The sequence below is a fragment of the Kryptolebias marmoratus genome, linkage group LG2 (assembly GCF_001649575.2).
Source record: "Kryptolebias marmoratus isolate JLee-2015 linkage group LG2, ASM164957v2, whole genome shotgun sequence".
Taxonomy (NCBI): domain Eukaryota; kingdom Metazoa; phylum Chordata; class Actinopteri; order Cyprinodontiformes; family Rivulidae; genus Kryptolebias; species Kryptolebias marmoratus.
This window is the reverse complement of record NC_051431.1, coordinates 702,242-723,648: the sequence shown is the minus strand read 5'-3', so window position 1 is coordinate 723,648 and position 21,407 is coordinate 702,242. Positions and strand designations below refer to the sequence as shown.

Below are 21,407 nucleotides of genomic sequence, written 5' to 3'. Positions count from 1 at the left end.
GTCTCAGGTCTAGAAAAAGAGACCCTAAAAGTTCTGTTTCTACTATTCTTCTCCCAACGTTTTCCCAGCTAGAACTTGATTACCCTGAACTAGGAATGTTTCCTTCAGTCCTGGTTAGTTGTGTTTCCAGCCGAGGTTTGGGAAGATTAACCACATCAAGTTATTGAAGGGTTGCAGCTGGACAGAGGGCAGGTTATTTCCAAAAAGGGACAAGAAAACAGTGAGATCAGACAAATAAAGCAAGAATCTCAGATTGTTTCACAGTTTAAAATTGTAACGGTCAATTTTAAAATGAAATAAAGTGAAATCTTTTGCATTCAGCCATCTGTGGCAGTGAGGAAGAGAAAAGTGGATGCTCTGGGTCAATTTCTCCCTTTGTTAGCACTTCTAGTTGCTGCAGTCAAAATGAAGTTTAAGTAAAAAACTCCAACATAAACAACCACAATCTTGTGTCATGATCCTGTTTCCCTTGTGGCTGTAGAGAATGGCATGAATGTGTAGCAGGCATTTTAATTAGCTACATGCTCATTGTTACCTGTGCTAATTAGCCATGCAGAGCTCAGGGCATGCAGGTTAAAGGTGTTTGAAAACCTGCAGTTAAATAGAAATAAAGAGGAATGTGTTGTTGTTTCCTTTGTAATCATGATGTTTGCAGACATATATAACCTAAATAAAGATCTAAAGAACAATTACAGCCTCCTACACAGAATTGTTTTTTCTTTTCCTCAGTGAGAAAAAATGGCTTCAATGACAGAATGATGTATACTTAAAACAAAGATGATGCTGTTTCTGTTGGTTTCTGCCTGTATTCAAGACAGGAGACACAAACTTCACTGAGGTGTTTTAGTTGTTGTTGTTGTTTAGAACAGATGCTGGTGTCTGTTTTATTGGGGGGGTGGGGGGTGGGGGTGGGCACGAGGGGTTACCTAATTTCTAATTACTGCTTTCTCTTTAAAAAAACTTAGTTTGTCCATTGGGTATTTCCCTCCCACTCAATCCCTTTTCTCTGGGCTGTTTGACAAAATTGTGTTTTATTGGCAAAAATAGGTCAGCAGAGATGCAAATGCAGTATTTTGGATCAGTTTATAGCAGGGGTGTCAAACTCCATTCCTCAGGAGCCGCTGTCCTGCATGTTTTAGATGTGTTCTTGCTTAAAAACACCTGGTTTAAATGGATGGTGCCATGCTCCTGGAGAACTTGATGGTGAGGAGATAATTAAACCATTTGAATCAGGTGTGTTGGGCAAAGAAACCTAAGACTTCCAGGACAGAAGCCCTTGAGGCCTGGAGTTTGGTTTATAGGTATGTATGTCGTATCTCAGTCACTCAAAGTGTGCAGTGGTGGTTTCAATGTTCAACATTTGCAAGTAAAGAAAGTATAATAATGACTGATAAATGTGAAGATCTTTTCAAAGCAATTAAATGACAGACATTAATTTTTTAGAACCAATGGTTTTTTTAGTGAAATTTATAATTCCTCTGGCTCTAATGGTGAGAATAAAAAATCTCCCACAGCCATAATCTAAAAGATGGGCTGTAAGAAAATTACCTCCTCCCCAAGGCTTCCCCAGTTGTGGCCATGTTTGAAATTTGATTTGATAACTTCCTGTTAGCATCAGTAGCTTGATTTGGCCTGTCAGAAGCATTTATTCTACCATCCTAGTCCTTAACCTTGGGAAAGGCGAAGAACACTCTCATCAGGAAACTTTCTGTTGCATACCCAGGAGTTGATGATTTTACTCAAACAGATGAGGAACTCAGAGCTTCTGTAAAAATGCCAGTGGATGTTTAGGCTCTTGCTGCTGACTGTTAGGGCCCCTCATGACCTTTGACTGGACTTTATGTGACCTGACATCCACATGTCTGTTGACTGCCATGAGGCTCTCAGGCAGAGGATGTTTAGCTGTTCCCAAAGTACAGGTAAAAACTAGAGGTGACAGAGAATCTGCAGTCAGAGCCCCAAAGCAAATAATAAACTGCCTGAGAAAATCAGGCCAGCAGTCAGTGACCTCCTTTAAATCATCCCTGATTTTACTTCTTTTATTGGCTTTGATTCAACAACAAGAAGTCAAATTTAATATTAACACTTTTTGCAAAATAAGAATGAATGACAAGGTCAAGGTCCTTTCTAAAAAAGACATCACTGGATGGAACAATAATGTAAAACCTGTATATGTATCTCTCTGTATTGATGGAGTCTTTCCAGATGTGTAAGCTGCCCATGCCAGAGGCACTAATGCACCCCCATACCATCAGAGAGGCAGGCTGGATGGTCCCTCTCCTCGCCAATAGTTTTCCATATTGTTCTCATATGACTTGTTTTGTTGTTGCTCCAGTCTTAATCTTTTTAAGATGCTGCTGCCATAAAATTTTTAAATCACCTGAGTGTTTCCAAAAAAAATATTCACTTTCTTAGTTTGAACATTTGATATGTTTACTATGTTTTATTGTAAATAAAAATTGGGTTTATGAGATTTTTCAAATCATGGCGTTTTATTTTTATTTACATTCTTTAAAATATCCAAACTGTTTTGGAATTGGGAGGTTGTATTTATTTTCTTTAATATCACAGCCATTCAGACAATCTTTGTGTGTCTGTTTTTGTTTGTGGTCCCCAAACATTTCCTGAGTACTTCAGAGGCAATCGAGTTTACAGTTTGGAGTCACAATCAGATTAATGCTGCTCATCTCCTGCTGTGCACCGCCAACTCCAGCCGATCTGGCCACAACCTCAGGAGACCTCTCTAATCAGCTGTACACATGTGTGCACACAAGACACGAGTGTTATTACATCTGCAGGCCTGAAGGAATGGAGGCCCGCTCTCACTAAGAAGCATATGGACCCACAGGCATTTCTACACACAGAGTGGGGTCTGCTTGGGGAAGGGCAGTGTTCATTGTGTGATTGTGTGGGAAAGACTTCAGAAAAGGAAAGCTGGCTGGTCAGAAAGAGAATTTCCCTTTTGGAGTCCTTTGAATCATTTATGATGAAGAGATGGCAGTATATACACACACACAGATGCATGCATGCACGGACACTTCCAAAACACGCCTCTACTGAGTCACACACAGAGCACTGCCCAAAGTCGACACACACCACTTACCATTGATCCCACACACAGCGCTCAGTTTAGCTCAGTGTGCGTCAGAGTCCGGACAGGAGACCCTGCAGTGGTCCTCTCGTGTCAAACACAACGAGCAGATGTACAGAAGCAATAAGCTGCGAAAGTCAAAAACACGGAGATGGACGTAAAGAGAGGACTGAATGTAAGCATGGGATAAACGTACACTCACAAGCTTTCTGCAGTGTTAAAAATACATCTGCCTTTGTGGAAAATAGAAACAGCTTTACTGCCAATTGGTTTTATTTGTGCTTTTATTGTTTCTGTTAGACCTGACTAAATAGGCTCCAGGAACTTAATTGTTATCGCTGATTTTGTTTCCACCCTGACTGCTCATTCCACTTGACCCATCAAGCTTTGTTGCAGCAATATTATTGTGTTTGTAGACCCAATGTTCTGATTTAAAGTGGCTTTTTTTCTATTTCATTTGATTTTTTTAAACTCTAGTTGCTTTTGCTTCTTTTATTGTCCTTCAGATGTCTGTTTAGGTTAGTTTATTGCTGAGATGCCAGTTGAACAACCTCTCCTTTCTTTTTATTTGCTTTTTTTTACCTGCATAGAGTAGTGAAGCTTTGTCAGCATATTGGATCCTTGTGTATGATCTTAGCCTGCTCCTGGACCGACTGACTGGCAAACTGTGCTGGTTATTCCTCACCTCTCAACAGATGCAGCAGACAGACAGACAGACAGACAGACAGATACTTGGTGCATACATAAATGCATAGATATGGAGACAGAAAGATATATGTGACCCCTGCTGGTAAAATGAGTCACAAAGGTAAATTCTTCAACACTGAGTTATCATTTTCAAAGTCTCCATCTCAGAAGTTTAAAAATGATATATAGGTTGTTGAAATTTGGTGGCATTATTACCTGGCCTGGCAACAAGCTAATTTTGTTTTTGAGGTTTAAAAATTTGAATTTATTTGTTTGGAGTGATGTCACTGGGAATTTCAGCTCTATATCTAAAAGGGGAATCCCCAAGCTTCACAATGAGGCCAAACATTATACAAAGGGATCTCCCAATGCTACAGAAAAAATGCTCAATTTCATAATGGTAAGAGTTAAAAGGACTTTTTCTAAGGACATACAGGTTAGAAAACATCAATTTAAAGATAGATTAGAAAAATTATATGATTTTTCAGTTACTGCGATCTCTAGATGGTCTCTTTAGGGTCTCATTGTTCCCCAAATCTCAATTTCTTTACTTTTTTCTTATCAAATCTTGAAAATTGCATCTGTCCAATAATTATTGAATGCAACTATAATGCCCTATAAGTGATGACATCAATGTGGGCTCATCTGGGTTTACTAAATGTTTCTGTTGAGACTGAACTTGAGATTTTGTCTGTGTGACGGTTTAATGTTGACTCATTAACTGAGTGAATGAACTCTTTAAGTTGGGTGGTTGAGATGCCCTTCAGCTGCTTTTACTAAACAAATAGTTTATTGAAATCCCCGTGAGCTCAAATGGATCATGAAGGTTGTTTTGCCTCATTGTAGACACTCTAACAGTTCTTTTATTTATTTATTTTGTTTTCGATCTATTGTTTTTTTAATTTTATTTCTAATCATCTCTGTTAATGTACAACACAGTGTGCAAAGGTTTGTGTTCTCCACATTAAAGATGTCTCTCTCAGTTTTCTGCATCAGCTGGAGAGGTGCAGTAATGTGGGGAGGTTTAATGAGCTGCGGCGGTAAACTGAGACAAGCTGCTGTGACAGGGTGATAATAGTAATGAGTCACTTTTGCCCCTCTGTCATATTACTGAAGTCTAGAAAAGAATGTATTCAGCTGTTGTTTACTAAAGAGGAGACTTCTTTTTGTCAAACCATCTGACATTTATGCACCAAACTTTTAGATATTGCTTTAAAACAAAGCATTGCAACCAAAAGACCTTTATTAACTCTTAGCTATCCAGATGTTTCTTTGGCCTGAAAACAAACATCTGCGAGTTGCACACAACCCTATCTCTTTAAATATTTTGATGAACTATCCGATTCATATTATCCAAGATAAATAGTATTTGAGTTAAAAGTTTTAAAATAAGTCAGTTAATTGATGTAAATGTCAGTTTTCTGCATCTTGTAAGAGAACTTTGTTTGAGAGAGATCTGTTGGACATCAGAGCAGTTTATTTTCTGTCTCAAATTAAAAAAAAATGGCTAAGCTTATGTTCTTTTTATGGTTTTATAGTGTATATATTTCCTGTGCCTGAGTGTGTACAGAGGAGCACACGTGACTGTGTGTGTTTGTGGAGTGTGTGTAGGGTATAGAAAGTCTTTTCGACCAAATGCTAATACATTCATGCCTCAGCACTTCTGTTGTTTACTTCTTTACTTATACTTGAAACTAATGTACTGTCATCAGCATAAAAAAACTTTCCCCCCTGCATTCCATTAGCCCACATACCATATTCTTAAAAAGAGAGAAAGAAAGAAATCCCACATAATATTGGACTTCTGAACCTTCTCTTGAATTCATACTGTTCCTTAACAGGAAGTGGTATTTCTCTGCTGTTACTGAGCTTTAACTGCATGGATCCCTCTCCATGTTTTCTGCCATCATCTCTTCATGTGCCTGATTATTAACAGCCATGCAGAGTGGAGGAACTGATATAGGACCGTGTTTGTGTAGATGAAGTAAAGTCCACAGATAATAGGATCAGACAACCAGAACCAGCTCTTCCTCCACAACAACACACAGATCAGCTGGGAACGTTGATGTGTGGAGTCTGACCTGACAACCATTGCAATCATTTAGCCAATGATTCTTGCTGTTGTAGGAAAGTTTCAGGTTTTGAACATTCGAGTTTTGAACAAGAAATTTCCAGCTGGTTTTCCTACAAAGCAAATGAACAAAAGATAACTTTCAGCTCTCTGAGTGAATCTAAAATTAGACAACAAGCTCTGCAGCAGTTTGATCAGCTTTAAAATTGTCAGAAAGCTGCTATGAAACCACAAAAAGATATGCTCATAAAGGCACATATAAATATTAAACATTAGATTTGATATCTAATGAAAACTAGTAGAAATGAAGAGATACTCAACCACTAATAGTTTAATGCAACATTCATGGTTATCTGATGTTAAAAAAAACAATATGGTGTTTCATTTATAAATATATATATATATATATATATATATATATATATATATATATATGGTTTTAATTGAGTTGAGATGAGGTAATATGATTTACAGCATTTTATAAGCTTGCAATGGCAACTGTATATCCAAAGATGTAATGGGTAGCTCATGTTAGAAATCTCTTCTCAACTTCCATAAATTACATACTGATGACTGCTCTGGAGCCCTTTATGCTTGTTTTTCCAAAATTACATTTTTTACATTCGTCACTGCCCAGCTCAAAAGACAGTAACAGAAAGATGGGGAGACATGACAACAATAACCAGTTTAAGCCCCTTAGAGGCATAAATCTAAGGGATGTGGACGGCTGCCCAGGCACTCCGACATAAGCCCAGGAACTGCTGCACCTGCGTGGGCGTGCCTCCATCTGCGTGGGCGCCCCTCGCCGTACACCATGAGTGGGACGAGAGCCTTTTATATATATGATCCAGGTAGAGCCGTGACCACACGTAACCTTAGGCGCCCCCCAAAAGGAAGCACAGTTAACAAGCCACACTGCACCAACAGGGGACGGGCCGTCACACCATCACTTTGGGATGTTCATAGAATAACCAGTTGCCATAGAAGATACCAAACTGCAATACTTTACTGCCTAACCATGATGCTTTCCTAAGATACCTTTCACACTGAATGACGACCTCGCTATGACCAATATGGTGACTACTAAGAGTGTAGAAATGTCATAATTGGCTTCCACTTGCTTACAAAAGCAAGGACATGAATTGTAAGAAAGTCGTTGCCAAAAAATGATTAAAAATGTGAATTAAATTTTAAAAAAAAATTCAAATTATCACGGGGCTTTTGGACAGTAGGTCTTTCAGTGTCATGTTACCAGTTGATAAGAGTGAAGGTGAGCAACATGAGCATTTCATTGTGTTTAAAACAAAACAAGTCTGTGTTTCAGTTACAGCTCTTTACTTATGAAATGAACAACATGCTTAGAGGACGGTCATTAAGAAAATAAATGTTGCCTGTGTTTGCCTTCATTATTGATTCAAGTGATGGTGAAACATGGGATCACTCCTCACGGGTCAGCGGGAGATAAGGTTCATTTCCTGCAGCAAGTGAAGCAGCTGGAGCCTTCAGATGCTGCAGCATGATGCTCCTCGCTCTGTTCCTGTTCCATCCTGTTCCCAAACAGATCGTAGCTCCAACTCAGTCCCCCTTCACTTAACATCATTCAAATCCAAATATGGCTCCCTCTCAGAATTAGAATCACTATGTTCTCACTTTTGAAAGTGTCCTCTAAGCACAAACACACACTTTAGGTGCACTATGGGATGTTAGTGATGCCATCCTGAGATCAAAGTATCCGGCTGGCTTTTAAATCTCAAGTAGCCCAATTTTATTCAGAGTCAGGCAGCCAGAGAAGGCTTCCAGTAATATACACGGTCTGATGAGATCTTCTCTAAAATGAGTTCAGAAAACTAAAAAAAACAGACAAACAGTGAAATGGGAAATTGAGAAATGGAGCAGATATGGAAGACAGAGGAGCTTGAGAAGACGAATGAAGAAAGTGGACAAAAAGCTGCAAAAGAGAAGAGGAGCTCTGCATTGAATCTATTTTTGTCCATCATTTGCATTTCTTTCTCTCTCTCTCAGCCTCTTTGCTGTCTGGTATAATCACACTCCATCTCTCATGCCTCCCCCTCTCTGTGTTTATTAGTCATCTATCAGATTCAGACATGTTGATGGAACAAAACTCATCTCTGTAATTTATTCTGCTGTTTTTTGACAGTGTTCACTCCTTCTCGGTGCTGACATCCATTTGTCAGATACCTCTGCGTCTTTAAAATGAATCCATTTGCCTCTCAGTCACTCTATTTCAGCATCTCTTTATTGCGCAGAGATGCAGTTTGGCAACAAATGCTAAAAGATGAAATGAGCACTGGTGTCATGATGACTCAGTGGGTTCAGCTACATCTCTGCAACATCAAATCTGACTCGAGACTTCCTTTCCATCTCATTCCCCTCTTCTAACTGCTGCAGTAAAAAGTTTGAGAGATAAAGCAAAGATGCCGTTTCATTTGTTTGGGTACTGCAGGCGTGTATTTCCTGTCCTGCCTGCCAGGGCTAAACAAATCTTTATTTGCTAGTATTTTTGTTTTATTTAGTGACACAAGAGAAATTGTATTTTCTGCAGAGTGAAGGCTGAGTGCTGAATGACTTTGCTACAAACTCAGTTCACAATCAGAACTAAAGATAAAATTACAGAAAAAAAGTTAAATTTATTAAAATAAAAGCATTAGTAACAAATACAAAAGTTTTAGCTTTTATGAATGAGCCAGACATTTTAAAGTAGCTAAAATTATGCTGAAGCAGTTACAGTTCGTAAACTTGTTCTGTTTTTGATTATGTCATTTTGATTTATTTGATGACACAAACACAAGGGTTGGTCTTAATGAGGTTTGTTATTGGAGCATTTATTTACAGCTTGATTCACTTCTTTATGTTCACTACTTTGATGCATTTAAGCACTTAGATAAAATAAAACATCATTTCACTTAAACTGAACAGCTTCACATTAAACATTTTAGAAGATAAACTTGGAGATATTTTCTCCCCAAGGTGACACAATTGTCTAACAGTGATTCAACCCTTTGATGCCCTTAAAGCTTTAAATTTTGTACTGATTTTATTGTAAAACTGGTCTGATTTGGGCATATCATTGTAAACATTTAACTGCCTGTTGCAAACAGTTCTGGTCTTTGAGAAACAGATGCATTTAAGCCTGGAAGTTATATCTATAAATATGGAAAAATACGGTCAAACTGATGATGTTTGGGTGGCAGCGCAGCTCGAGGTGCATGTCTTCCTTTGTAAGGACTTGGAATAAGACAGTTGTGTAAAATCTCAATTTGCACCTTTCAAAGATGCACAATTCCTTGATGAAGTTGTTGGGTTTTTTTGTAATTTTTTCTTGCATATTTAACTTAAATGTACTTGTTTTTTTTTCTTTGCTTTCTCAAAGTTTTTCTCAGTTAATTTTAGTTGATTTATGCTAATCCTTTGGTATGTAGAGCTCAAGTTTTATGAACTCAGTGACCTTGTGGGATGTGAAAATGCTGTAAGTATTAAAACACTGCAGCAATATTAATTTACAGAAAACTTGACTCAACTTTGTTCTCATTTCAGGTGTCACGAAGGAATGACTCCCACTGCTAGATGACAAACAGGTAAGTGACGTCAGCTTTTGATGTATTAATAACCTAAATTTACAGAGAAGTTTATAAAAACTGAATGGCTTTCCTTTGATTCTGTTGTTTATCAGAAACTCATAAATGGATCGGACACATTACACTTTCAGTGGATTTTATTGAACCCACATGAAGAACCAACCAGCTTTTTATCTGTTGGAGCAACGTGTTAGCTTGCTCAACAACCACTAAAAGTCCAATATCTGTCTGAATAAAGAGCAGAAATACAGCCTGATTAGAGAGGAGAATATAAGGGCATGGATCAGAACTTTATGTATCTGATAATACCAGATCCATTAGCATCTATAAGTAAAACTGCTGGTAATTATTCACGTTTACTTATCTATACTTTAAATGGCACAGATAAGGGCTTTCCTCTGTGAGAACAAATGAAGCAGATTAAATACGGACTTTTAATAACGATGTTGATTAAAGTAAATGCTCACAAGATACTTCTGGATTGATCAGACTGAGTGGGAAGTGAAGTTTATATGATCTAATTTACCTGACTATAAATTTAAAGACGTGTGTGCTTTATTTCTAGCTGGGGCTTTAACAGCTTTTATTACTAAGTGAAGCCTTTTTTCCAATAAAAACCCATTGCATAAATGAATCCAGAAATAATTAGGGGTATTTTGTGCTTTCAGGAAGCAATTTAAAGCAACTAAATGAGGCAGCCTCAGCAACTTCTCAGTGAAAAAGTGTAGATCATGTCTGTTATCGAACAGATAATGTTGGACTTGTCGCCTGTATGATTACCTTTAATCCTTTTGTTACTACTTTGTTCTGTCAGCGTAATGGTTTATTGATCAGCTTTCTCAGCTCGTGTTTACCGCAGACACCGTGTTTACAGTCATCACGAAAGGTTGGGTTTGATAGATTCAGATTTGATGAGTTGAATTCAGATGTTATTACCTCCACACTTTCATCTTTATTTGGCTTTTTATCGCCCATCATGCAAGGCAGATGACCTGTGTGTGTGTGTGTGTGTGTGTGTGTGTGTGTGTTTCTTTCAGAGGCAACACAAAAATGATTATAACTCAGTTAATTTCATGGATGATGAACTAAGGTTTGGTGTGGTGGTAGCTGAGACTTATCCCCAACATTTGCTTTGAGGGCTAACAGATGAACCAACATCTTTGGCAGGAAACATGAGTTTTTTCCTTGTTTTTCTTTATTTTTGGTAATTTATCTGATTGCAGAACTTGTGTGCTACTTAGAATTTCATTTGAAAAGTTATTATGATATAACTGGTACTGAATTGAATTTGTTTTTTATTTTAATTACCTTGAGATCTTGTTAGCTGCCAAAGCAAATATGTGTGTGTTGTTGTTGTTGTTGTTTATATTTTTCTGTATGCAGGGTTTTTATACAGTTCATCACTAGTTGAAGTGGAGAGTGAATCAGTTCTACAGCCTGTTTAAAGCTGAGATCTTTAGTCTAAGATTGGACAGAAGAGGCCGGGCAGCTGTCCTCATGAAGCATCTATATGCTGTAAATCAGCCACATCAGCTGCAGCTGTGGCTCACATGTGGTTCTGCTGGGGTGACTACGATTAACGTGATTAGCAGCTGAACGACAGACAAACAACTGGAAGGTGGACCTTAGAATCATACAGTCACATTAAGGTTTAAAGGTTCACTCACAATTTGAATTTATCATCTTCACCTTTCTTTTAATTGAAAATGATTTATGGAATAATCCAGGAATTATTCATGAGATAAAATATTGTTTTTCTCTGAGACTAACTGCTTCGTTTAAATCATGTGCATCATTTCTCTGAAATGGAAAACCACTAATATAGGAGAATAAAACCATTATAATATTCTGTCTGCACTCAGACTGCTCCAATAAGCTTTGTCATTTCAGTTTGTCTTCCCTCTGCAGTGGAGTTCATTAAATAAAAGGAAGCAGGCAGAAGCTAAACATAAAAAATAAATCACAATTAAACACTTCTAGAGGTTAGACCTGTTTCTGCTGTGGAAAAAAACAGCAAACAAGATCCGTGAATCAATAAAAAGCAAGCCAACAAATTCAGACGACAGGTGAGAGACACGTGGATATCAGTTTAATATATCAGGTTTATTACAAAACCATGAATGAAAACATCAAGAAAAACTGGTCAAATAGGACAAATTGGCCAAACCATAATAACTACAACTCAATAATGTAAAACTTGACAACATGCAGTAATTAAAAACATATTCATTAATGTCTGTTTTATCCCTATTAAAGCCGAACTTTAACAGAATCCTGTAGTTCAGGTTCTGATGGTCCATGTTGGACTCAGACGGGCCGATCAGCTGTTTCTGTTTTCGATCCCAGCTGTCACAAATCAGGCTGTTGGCTTTTTGTTTTACTATCATCTTTATGATTCACATGTGAATTTGTAGTTACAATTTTATTACCTTTTGTAAAATATATTTTTATTTTCAGACATAAACAACCAAACAAAAACACAGAGGGAAGTGAAAGTTTCAGAGCTTTTCACTCTCTTTAGTTTTCATGTTTTGCATCTCGAATAACATCTCTGGTTTCCATGAGCAGCAGGAAGAGACTGAAGACAATTTCCTTAAAAAGCTTATTTTGCACATGTATCTATTGTTTAATTTGTTGAGTATAAACATGTATATTTCCTCTCCTTGTATTGGCACAGTTTGAGAGGATGCATCGTATTTAAAAATATAACTTGAACTCAATCATAGTAATTAGAGAAAATGAATAGTAAAGAAAGTTTTAAATCTGTTGACTTCAGAGTCATTTTAACCATTAACCTTTCTGGTTAATACCTACAAAAGTTAACTGAATGAGAATTTTCAAATAATAATTAAAAGAAACCCCAGCCCATGAGCAGAGGCATCCAGAGAAGCCTTATGTTGCTCAAACATCTTTATTAAAAATTCATCAGTGAAGAGACAATTAATTCATTTTTATCTTGCTTAGTTAGACCAGAGGGAGGGAGTAAAACAGACAACAGATGGATTTTATGACGCTTCGTTGCCCCAACATATTTGTCTGTGGTGCCATGAACATCTTTATCTGTTCATTGAGGGCTTAATAAAATAAAGGTTTTAAACTGCTTTACCGAGAAAAAGGAGACAAGGAAGCAAAAAAAAATATTTCTTAATTTTATTCTATGAAACACAAACATGAAATGAAAGGCTTAGCTTTCCTTGAAGGAGTTGCCCATCAGTTTTACATGAAGATTATCTTTCTGTGTTCACAGTTCTGGTTGTTTTGAGTAAATCTTAAAACTAACTTTAAGCACAATCTCACATGATATCGTGAGATCCTGGACGATCTGTTAGCGTTCAGTCTGTTAGGGATGACTCTCAGCTACCACCACACCAAATATCTCAGTATCTGTGAAACTGACTGAGTTAGAGCCACTTTCTGTTTGCTAAGATATCCAGACTTTATCTTTCTCTGGTTGTATTTCTTTCACAGAGAGAAATGCTTTACTCACCAAAAGGCCAGCAGCGGGTTAATAAGACCATTGCAAGACAATAAAATTAGCATTTTCAGACAAGAAGGGGTTTGATAAATATTCAGCTTTACTGTGTTCAATCCCTCTTTGTTCTCTGTTGGTTTTCAGGACTGCTCTTCTTCCATCAGTCCTCTTTCTGTTTCTGAACCAGTCCTGTTTCACTTCTGTAACAGATGTTTCCCCTCATGTTGGTAAAGGTTTTACATAACCAAAGTGTTTTATATATTATTTCTTTAGGTGTTTTTGCACGTTAATTTCTCAGCTCTAAGTGTATAAATTTGCTGTTTATTCTGACTAGAGCCCATTAGTTTCCCACAAGACCCTTTTTTCTTTGTGGGCAGTGCATCAGTCGAGCAGATCTCCAGAGGAGGAGTTCTTTTTAATTCTTTAAACTTAAAAGCAAACTTCACATCTCAGCCCTGCTCCTTCCAGCAGACACTTGATAATGTTCCAGTCAGACAGTCTCAGAAATGTTCTTTTGAATGGATTCCAGCGGAGTTAAGTTTGTCCCTCAGGTTTGTTGTGTGGCTTTTGAAGTTTTCTCAGACTGAACCAGTCCCAGCTGAGGCTGCTGTACAGATACTCGTGGCAGATGGTTGGTGCTCATCTTAGGGGAGAAAAGGGACTTTTTCTCTTTTATCTGGAATCTAGTTTTTATGTTTACAATTTTGAAATGGCCAGTAAAATAACCAGCAATTGTTTTACAGATTGTGTAAAAAGAATGGTCAGCACTGACAGCGACAGCTCTTTACTCTGACTTTTATTTTGGCTGTTTGTCACCTTATCTGTCACAACTTTTCAGGCTTTCTTCTTCGATGTTGGGTGACAAATTTGATGTCAGTACCTCAGAAATATGCAAGCTTCAGGCCACTTTGAGATCCACAGTGGAGCTGCATCAAAACCCCATGGAGCTGTGTTTATCTGAGACCTGGTTCCTGCATGGGTAATATATTAGACTGAATTATATCAGATTGTAAATCCTGTCCAAGCAAACAAAACAAAACAAAGAAAAAAATGTTAAAGTTATAAAAAACAAACAACAAACTGACCTCCTTCTTTTTCAGATGGTACAAGTACATTAAAATGCAACAGTACTTAATGTCTTTAAACAAATAGCATTCATGCACACACAAATAGTTCTCCAAGTCATGCATTAGAAAGCTTTATTATACTCTGACAGCATTTTATGGATGTGTTTTATTTATGAGGCCAGAATGGCTGTCTCAGCTCGCCAACACTGTACACAGTTAAAGTGAATCCATTATCCTCAATCATTGTTTAATGCTTGTTTAGTCCGTGTTCATCAGTTGGAAAGTCAACTCAACAAGACAAAAACATGCAGCAGAAACATGAACTGTGGAATTTAGAAAAGAGGCCATAACTCACTGTCAGATGTGTAGCTGAAGGGAGTTCTGTGTCTGCCCCGGTGTCTCCTCCCAGTGGGACATGCCTGGAAAACCTCCAGAGGGAGGAGGCATCCGAATCAGCTGCTTGAACTTCCTCTCTTGACTCTTTATTCAGGGATGATGGAACTCCTCACCTTATATGTAAGGCTGAACCTGGACATCCTGCGGAGGAAGTTCTTTTAGCTGTGTGTATGATGGCTAGAAAGTAGGCGGATCAGGAAATCAAGAGCTTTGACTTCCAGCTGAGCTCTTTGTTCACCACAACAGGCCAGAGAGACGCCGTCATTACTGCAGACAAAGCTCCATCCTGCCAAAAGACACCACCCGAAGTCCTCCTAAAACTCAAAGTTTGATTAATAACCCCAGTTCTAAACAAGGTGGCACATTGTGTAAAATGAAAATAAAAACAGATCTCAAAAACATGTTTCATGATAAAAGGCCGGTTGGTCCCTCTCCTCTTTAGTATGGAGGACATGATGTCTGTGGTTTCCAAAAAGGATATTGATTCATCTGACCTCAGAACAGTTCTCCTTTTTGGTCCACGTCTGGCTTCTTCTTTGCCTGATAGAGCTTTAAGGAGCATATGTGGACGGCATGGTGAACTGTGTTTACAGACAGTGTTCCTGAGCAGAACCAGAACCAGCCTTGACCTTTGACCTCACAGATTTCTGCAGATTCTTCAAGTCTTTTTTGATTTTATGAATCGTAGATGATTTGATATTTAAATTTTTTCATTGAGGAGTGATATTATAAAATCCTTCCATTATTTTTAGATGCAGTTTTTAGTAAACTAGTGACGCCCTGCAGACAGATTCAGACACACTGAAATGCTTGTAGTTCTCTTACTGACCTGTTGCAGATTCTTTAAGATGTGCTGCTGCCAAACAACTCTAAATTGCCTTTATTTTCTCTAGAAAATGGTACAATTTCTTAGTTTCAACCTTTTATATGTTTACTGTCTTCCATTGTGAATTTAAAAAATGGGTTCATGAGATTAGCAAGTCCTTGCACTCTGTTTTTATTTACAGTATAAAAACCCATCCCAGCTCTTTAGGGTTGAACATTTGTCCTAAATAGTTTAAAACAATCATGTTTTGAGAACTTTGCAGCACTACTTTCACAACTCCATTTGTTTTCTTCTGGCTCCAAGAATATAATCTGCTGAAAGGTGTACAATTTAAATAACAGTTCATCCGAACCATGGCTGATCACAAAGCTGACCTTTTTTTTATAATTGGGTTGATCAAAACAAGGAAATCAGAGAACTTGTATAGTTTTTCACTGGTTGTTTTCATGACCCTCTAGAGTGATTCAAAAACATTTTTTATTTTTTTAATGAAAGTCAAAGCAGCTAACACAGCATTCAGCAAACGTGTCTTTAATGGATGACCCTGCTGCACATAAAACATAATTGAACCCAAAATGTAATTACATTAAAAATGATTCAAATTTATTTCTGTAATTCATAGCAAACATAGCAATGAATGTTGCTCTAACTCTACTAGTGATTATAGTCATTTAGACATCAGTATTTGTCATTAGAGGTGAGCTTTTCACCTTCAGTGAACACCTATTAGTCTTTTCATCGTTCACCTTCAGTTTCTGCACAAAAACACACAACTAAAAGGAAACTAACAGCCATGTTGAAGCTTGGTTTGCAGACACAACCTGCTCCCTGCTGCAGTCACACAAAGTCTGTTTAATTCACCTTTTCTTTCACTGTGAGGCACATTCCTGCACACTGATAGTGATCGTGGCTCCTGAAGTTGGGGAGCTGCAGCAGCTCTGAGTAGCGTAACAGCAGGTATGAGGAGGATCCCTCCCTCAGCCTTTAATTGCATTCCTGTGGGCTCCACTCGCCTCCCCTGGCGAGTCAACAATCCTCTTTGTGCCTTTGATCTTAACAGGTCTTATTAACTACCATGGCAACTGCAGGGGCTGGTGGTACAGGCTGTGGGGCCATCTATTATTGGACACAAATAAAAGGGGCTGGCCCGGCACCTACCGGCGCTGCGGGGAGGTTTCGGATTTAAGGGGATTTGGAATCACAATGGGTGCTGCAGTGTTTCTAAATATTATCTGTGAGCTGATTGTAATGAGCTCAGAAAGTTTTTTCCCTGCAAAAAACAATCATTTTAACTTTGCAGAAAATGACTTGGCAGCAGTTTACTGACTATAAAAAAGTAATGACTCCTGCTGTTCAGGGAGTTATAAAGTTCTCTAAGCAAAGATACTCTGATCATCAGTTTAAGTGTTATTGATATTTTGCATGTGTGCAAAAAATCTTTCAGTGTAAAAGATGTATTAACAGCTTGCTTTTTATGAGCCAGTACACTACATTTTACGTTATTGATCCAGCTGAGCTGTTGTTTAGCTTCTACAGCTCGTTTTAGTTTTGGAATAAAACACCGAATCTGTTATGTATTTAAAAAAGAAGATCATGTAATTTGTTTCCTAAGGTTCGAGGGCATGCATGCCCAGAAAAGCAGTAAACTTTACAGTTATTTAACAGCTACCAGTGTTTTAATCAGTTTTATTAAATTGAGCTGCATCACAAACATCACAGAGAAGAACAGTTATCAGGATCATTGGTTACCTTTTAAAGCATGGCTGCGACTATCAGTGCAAACTAACGTTCTTTAAATCTGTCTGTCAGCTGTTGTCACAATATTAACGTTAAATGTAGGTTGATTATAAAAGTGTTTTGTTTTTGTTTTTTTGCTAAAAACCAAACAAACAATGACAACAAGTCAGGCAGACTTGTTAGCAGACAGTTAGCAGGGATCTGAGAAGGTACATGTTATTCTGCTAGTTAGTCATTGTTGCATAAAAAATGAAAGTATTAATTTTTAGTAATACACAAAAGGCACCTAGAGGAAACAATTATATGAAAAACACTTTTTCCTCTACTTGATGTAAAACTGTGGTTACCTACAACAATTCTCTCTGTGTTATTGTTTCCTGATGCCTGAAGCTTGTTGGAACTTTGAATAATTACAGTCGTGTGGCACGTCTGAGATTTATTTTTATATAAAATTAAACAACTGAAAGAACATCCACCAAAAGTGGTGATTCCATCATTTTTACCAGGGGTTGTGCATAAATTAGGGAAGTCAGCATGGATTACTTTCAAAAATTCAAGAATCTCTCCCACTTTTAGCTTTGGGTTTTGTGTTTTGTGTTTGTAAATAAAGTTTTAAAGCCTTTGACAGAAAGGTGACTTTTTACATTAAGATCTGCTTTAAAACTTTAAACAGCTTTCAGTCGGTTCTAAAATAATAAAACTGGTCCGCTGTATTCATCAGTTATTTATTTATTTTAATTTATTTAGCTATAATTCTTTATGGTAGGTTGTTGGTTTGTCTTTGTTAAAATGTGGGCATAAAGCAGTTGTTAAACAGCAGTCAGAAAAAATGCAGCTGGTTTGATAATATGGTGCTTTTTTATTTTTATTGTTAAATTTAGCCATACTGGCCTCCTGGAGGACTTATGTGCATGCATTTATTTTGGATTATATCCTTTTTTTATTCATTGCAGTCCATTTTCCCTCCATCTTTGGTCCTACAGGCAACAATGTCTGAGTAATCCATCCATTTTCCATACTGACTCAGCTGCCTAACATTTGTTAAATGTCGAATATAATTACACGATTAGGTCTGCTGCTTTTATTGTTTAATATTTTTTAACTTGATGAACTTTTTCATTTTGTAGTTGTCCACTTCTGTTCCATTTGTTCTGGTGAATCGTTTCAACCTTTGCCCTCGCAGTGATCAACATTTTCTCTAATGGTCTCTTGTTATTCTCGTGATTGGCAGGTATTCAGGAGCTCACCATTAGAAAAGAAAACCTGGGCCTAGGAGTCTTTTCATAACTGGCTTTGTAAAAGCATTTATGATTATCTGCTTGGATCTCAGATTATCTAATTAGTTGGTATCCTGCAACCAGGTGCATCACCTGCTGAGTCACCTGGGCCGTCTGACTGTGGTGAAATCAGCCAGTAAAAAGTCGGAGCTTCATTGAGTCAGACTCTAAGTGGAGGTTAAGATTGGAGCTTGGTGGTAATTGTGATCTTGCTGCTGCTGGTAGCTGTTCTCATCATTTCTATCTCTCAGCACATTTACAGAGCCATGTTTCACATTTAGCTCTGATGGGCTGTAATATTCCTTCACACACACACACACGGTGCTGGAAAAGCCTGGTCCTCTAGACCAATGGTTTCTAAATCTTTTAGCTTCTGACCGACAATGTAACAGCTGCGGATACTTAAATCTTTTCTACTGCAGGTTAAAATGTACAAACGCTGCTTTTAGGTCAGTTACACAAAGATATAACAGCACAATTATTTTATTTCATACTTCATAATAACCAAAACATATGGCATTATCAGTTCTACAGTTATTTAATTTCTCAGGATCATCTTAAGACCTTCCACCTGTGGCTTCACACCTCACTGTGAGGTCCCCACCACATCCTCTACAACCACTGTTGTAGATGCTTTTCTGCTCCAACACACCTGATTCAGATGATTGAATTACTTTGTTAGAATGGCATTATGGTCAGAAGAAGCTTGTTAACAAACAATTTCTTTGAAATCAGTGGTCGATGCAGGGGGAAATCTACTAAATGAAGGCATTGTGGCCCACACAAAGGCCTGGAGTGAGGAACTCTGTTCTGTTGAAATCTTTTAAGTTTGCAGGTTATTGTTGCAACACAAATCAATCTTTTAGGATGAAAATTATTCACACAACCCATCTATATCTCAACTCAAATTCAAATCATGCTGCTGTCGTTCTTCTTCAGAATTTATAATTCAAGCCTTTTGGTGGTTTTCCTCTTTGCTTTCCTATTAACTGCATAAACATTTATATATGATATGTAGTTTAAAATAAATGGCAACAACAAGACTAAAACACAATAATGGGCTTTAAAAACCAAATTTGTAAATATGACTGAAACATTTTATACGATTAATAAGAACATGCTGTCATATCTCAGCAATGAGTCCATCACTCCGTCAGAAAGCTGATCTGTTTATATTCAGAGGTGCTCTGATTCTGTCTGTGAGAAGCTGATATCATGCCACCCTTCCCTCTGTGTTGTATGTTCCAGCAGGGAAAGGATTTAGAAATCAATAGTCAGAGTCTCAGATATCGAGGGATTAAAAGGTGCAATGCATCGGAGCAGACGAGTGGTAAAGTGTTGTCATCAAACCGGCTGAGACAACAGCTGAATGTGGACGTAAATTAAAATCTTTAACAGGAAGGCCAGAGTTTAGGACGGCGAAGGATGTGATGTGTGGAGGAAACCTTCAATTTAAACAAAACAGACAGGTGAAGAATTCAAGATATATTATGTCAACTGAAGACATCTGGCCATGGGTTGAATTCATTAGGGAGCAAGTGAGCCTCCCATCTTTGAGGTTGATGTGTTAGAAGGAGAGTGTGTGATAATTAATAACATGTACAACATTTTTGTTTGCAGTGGTTAGGACTTACCAAAAAAATGAACTCCATGATAAACTCCGGTGTATGAAGAAGATTTGTTATTTACATGAACAAGTGATGTCTCCGTAATTCTTCTGTTATAGCCTCAAAGGACAGGAGGACATCATCAGTAACTTTCAGCAGTGCTGTTTCTGCTATGATGAGCTCTAAATCCGGACTGAAACTCTTCAAACAGATCATTTCTGTTTCACACAATTAATTGGAAATATTTTCTCAAGAATCTTTGAGAGGAATGGGAGATTAGATACAGGTCTATAATTGGCCAGAGCTCCTGAACAAGATCAAGTTTCTAAAGTAAAGGTTTAATTCCAGCAACCTTAAAGCTCTGAGGTTCATAAGCAGTCATTAGAGAGAGACTGAGCAGATCCAAAATGGGGATATTATTTAGTGGAAACACCTCTTTAAACAGCCTGGTTGGGATCCAGCAGACATGTTGATGGTTTGGATGAAGCTTTTATTTCTGACAATTCAGAGCTCAGCAAGACAGAAACGGTCCAAACACAAATCAGGTTCTAGAGACACATCTAAAGCTGCTTCATTTGATTGGGAATCAGAGGCAATCATAGAAAATACATTTTTTATAAATTTTATTTAGAATGAATCTCATAAAGTCCTCACTACATAGACTTATAAGGATACATATTGAATCAACGAGGCAATATGTTCTGTTCTTGACAAAAACTATAGAAACTTGAGCATAAAGCAGTTTTGTTATCAAATGCAGAATATATCACAATAAGATGCAGAATTACCTGGAATTACAGTAGATGAACGTGTGAGGCAGTATCCACTCAGGACCAGAACCAGGACTCGATCTTGGCCCATAAATAGAGAACAAGCATGAAAGTAGACTTTGAAAGAGAGTAACAAGCGCAGGCAGCTTCTGGACTGCAGAGGAAAAAAAAGCCAAGTATTGATCCAGATGACAGCTAGCTGCCAGACGATGCTTTAGCACACCTGCAGCACCGGGTCAATTTTTTTCTTTAACAACCAGATATTTCTGCTACAGTTGAGCTTAGTTGCTGTCAGAGTCCTCGATCATTTCCTAAACTCCATTAGAAGCTGAGTTCATGCACAAGAGGTATTCTTTTCACTAATGGGAGAGTGCTTACATAACGACACGTGCATGTTTATTGCTTTCATTGAAATTATTCCTTTTTCCCCAGACACCCAGTAAGGATTCATTTAGCTGGAGACCACTAATTCAACCAAACCCACTTATCCTCAATATCAATGTGAATAAATGATACGGATCATTGTCTGCAGTTTTAAAAAGTCTTTTTATTGGAATGGATTTTATGACACCACGGAGAATGTGGAGAGAAAACAAGCATTTTTTTAAGCTTGCTGTGCATTTAAACATTTAAACAAACAAGGAACTTGAACCAAAAGAATAGTACAATATTAAACATGTGTGCAGAAAATGTGCATGTTTGAGTTGAAGTTTTTCAGAAATTAAACCTCTGGCTTAACCAGACAGTAACTGACACTGAACAGGCCAGTTTTCATATTATCATCATAACATTTAAACATTTAAACATTTA

At 37.6% G+C, this 21,407-nt stretch overlaps 1 protein-coding gene across 2 annotated transcripts in view; it reads left to right on the top strand.

The window, feature by feature from the left end:
- Positions 1-21,407, top strand: part of si:cabz01090165.1 (uncharacterized protein LOC100333421 homolog) — a 304,518-nt gene that overhangs the window by 55,923 nt on the left and 227,188 nt on the right. For both annotated transcript variants that reach the window (XM_017431082.3, XM_017431081.3), the window contains exon 2: positions 9,405-9,445. The gene's annotated coding sequence lies outside the window, so the exon portion shown is untranslated. The remainder of the gene's footprint in view (positions 1-9,404; positions 9,446-21,407) is intronic.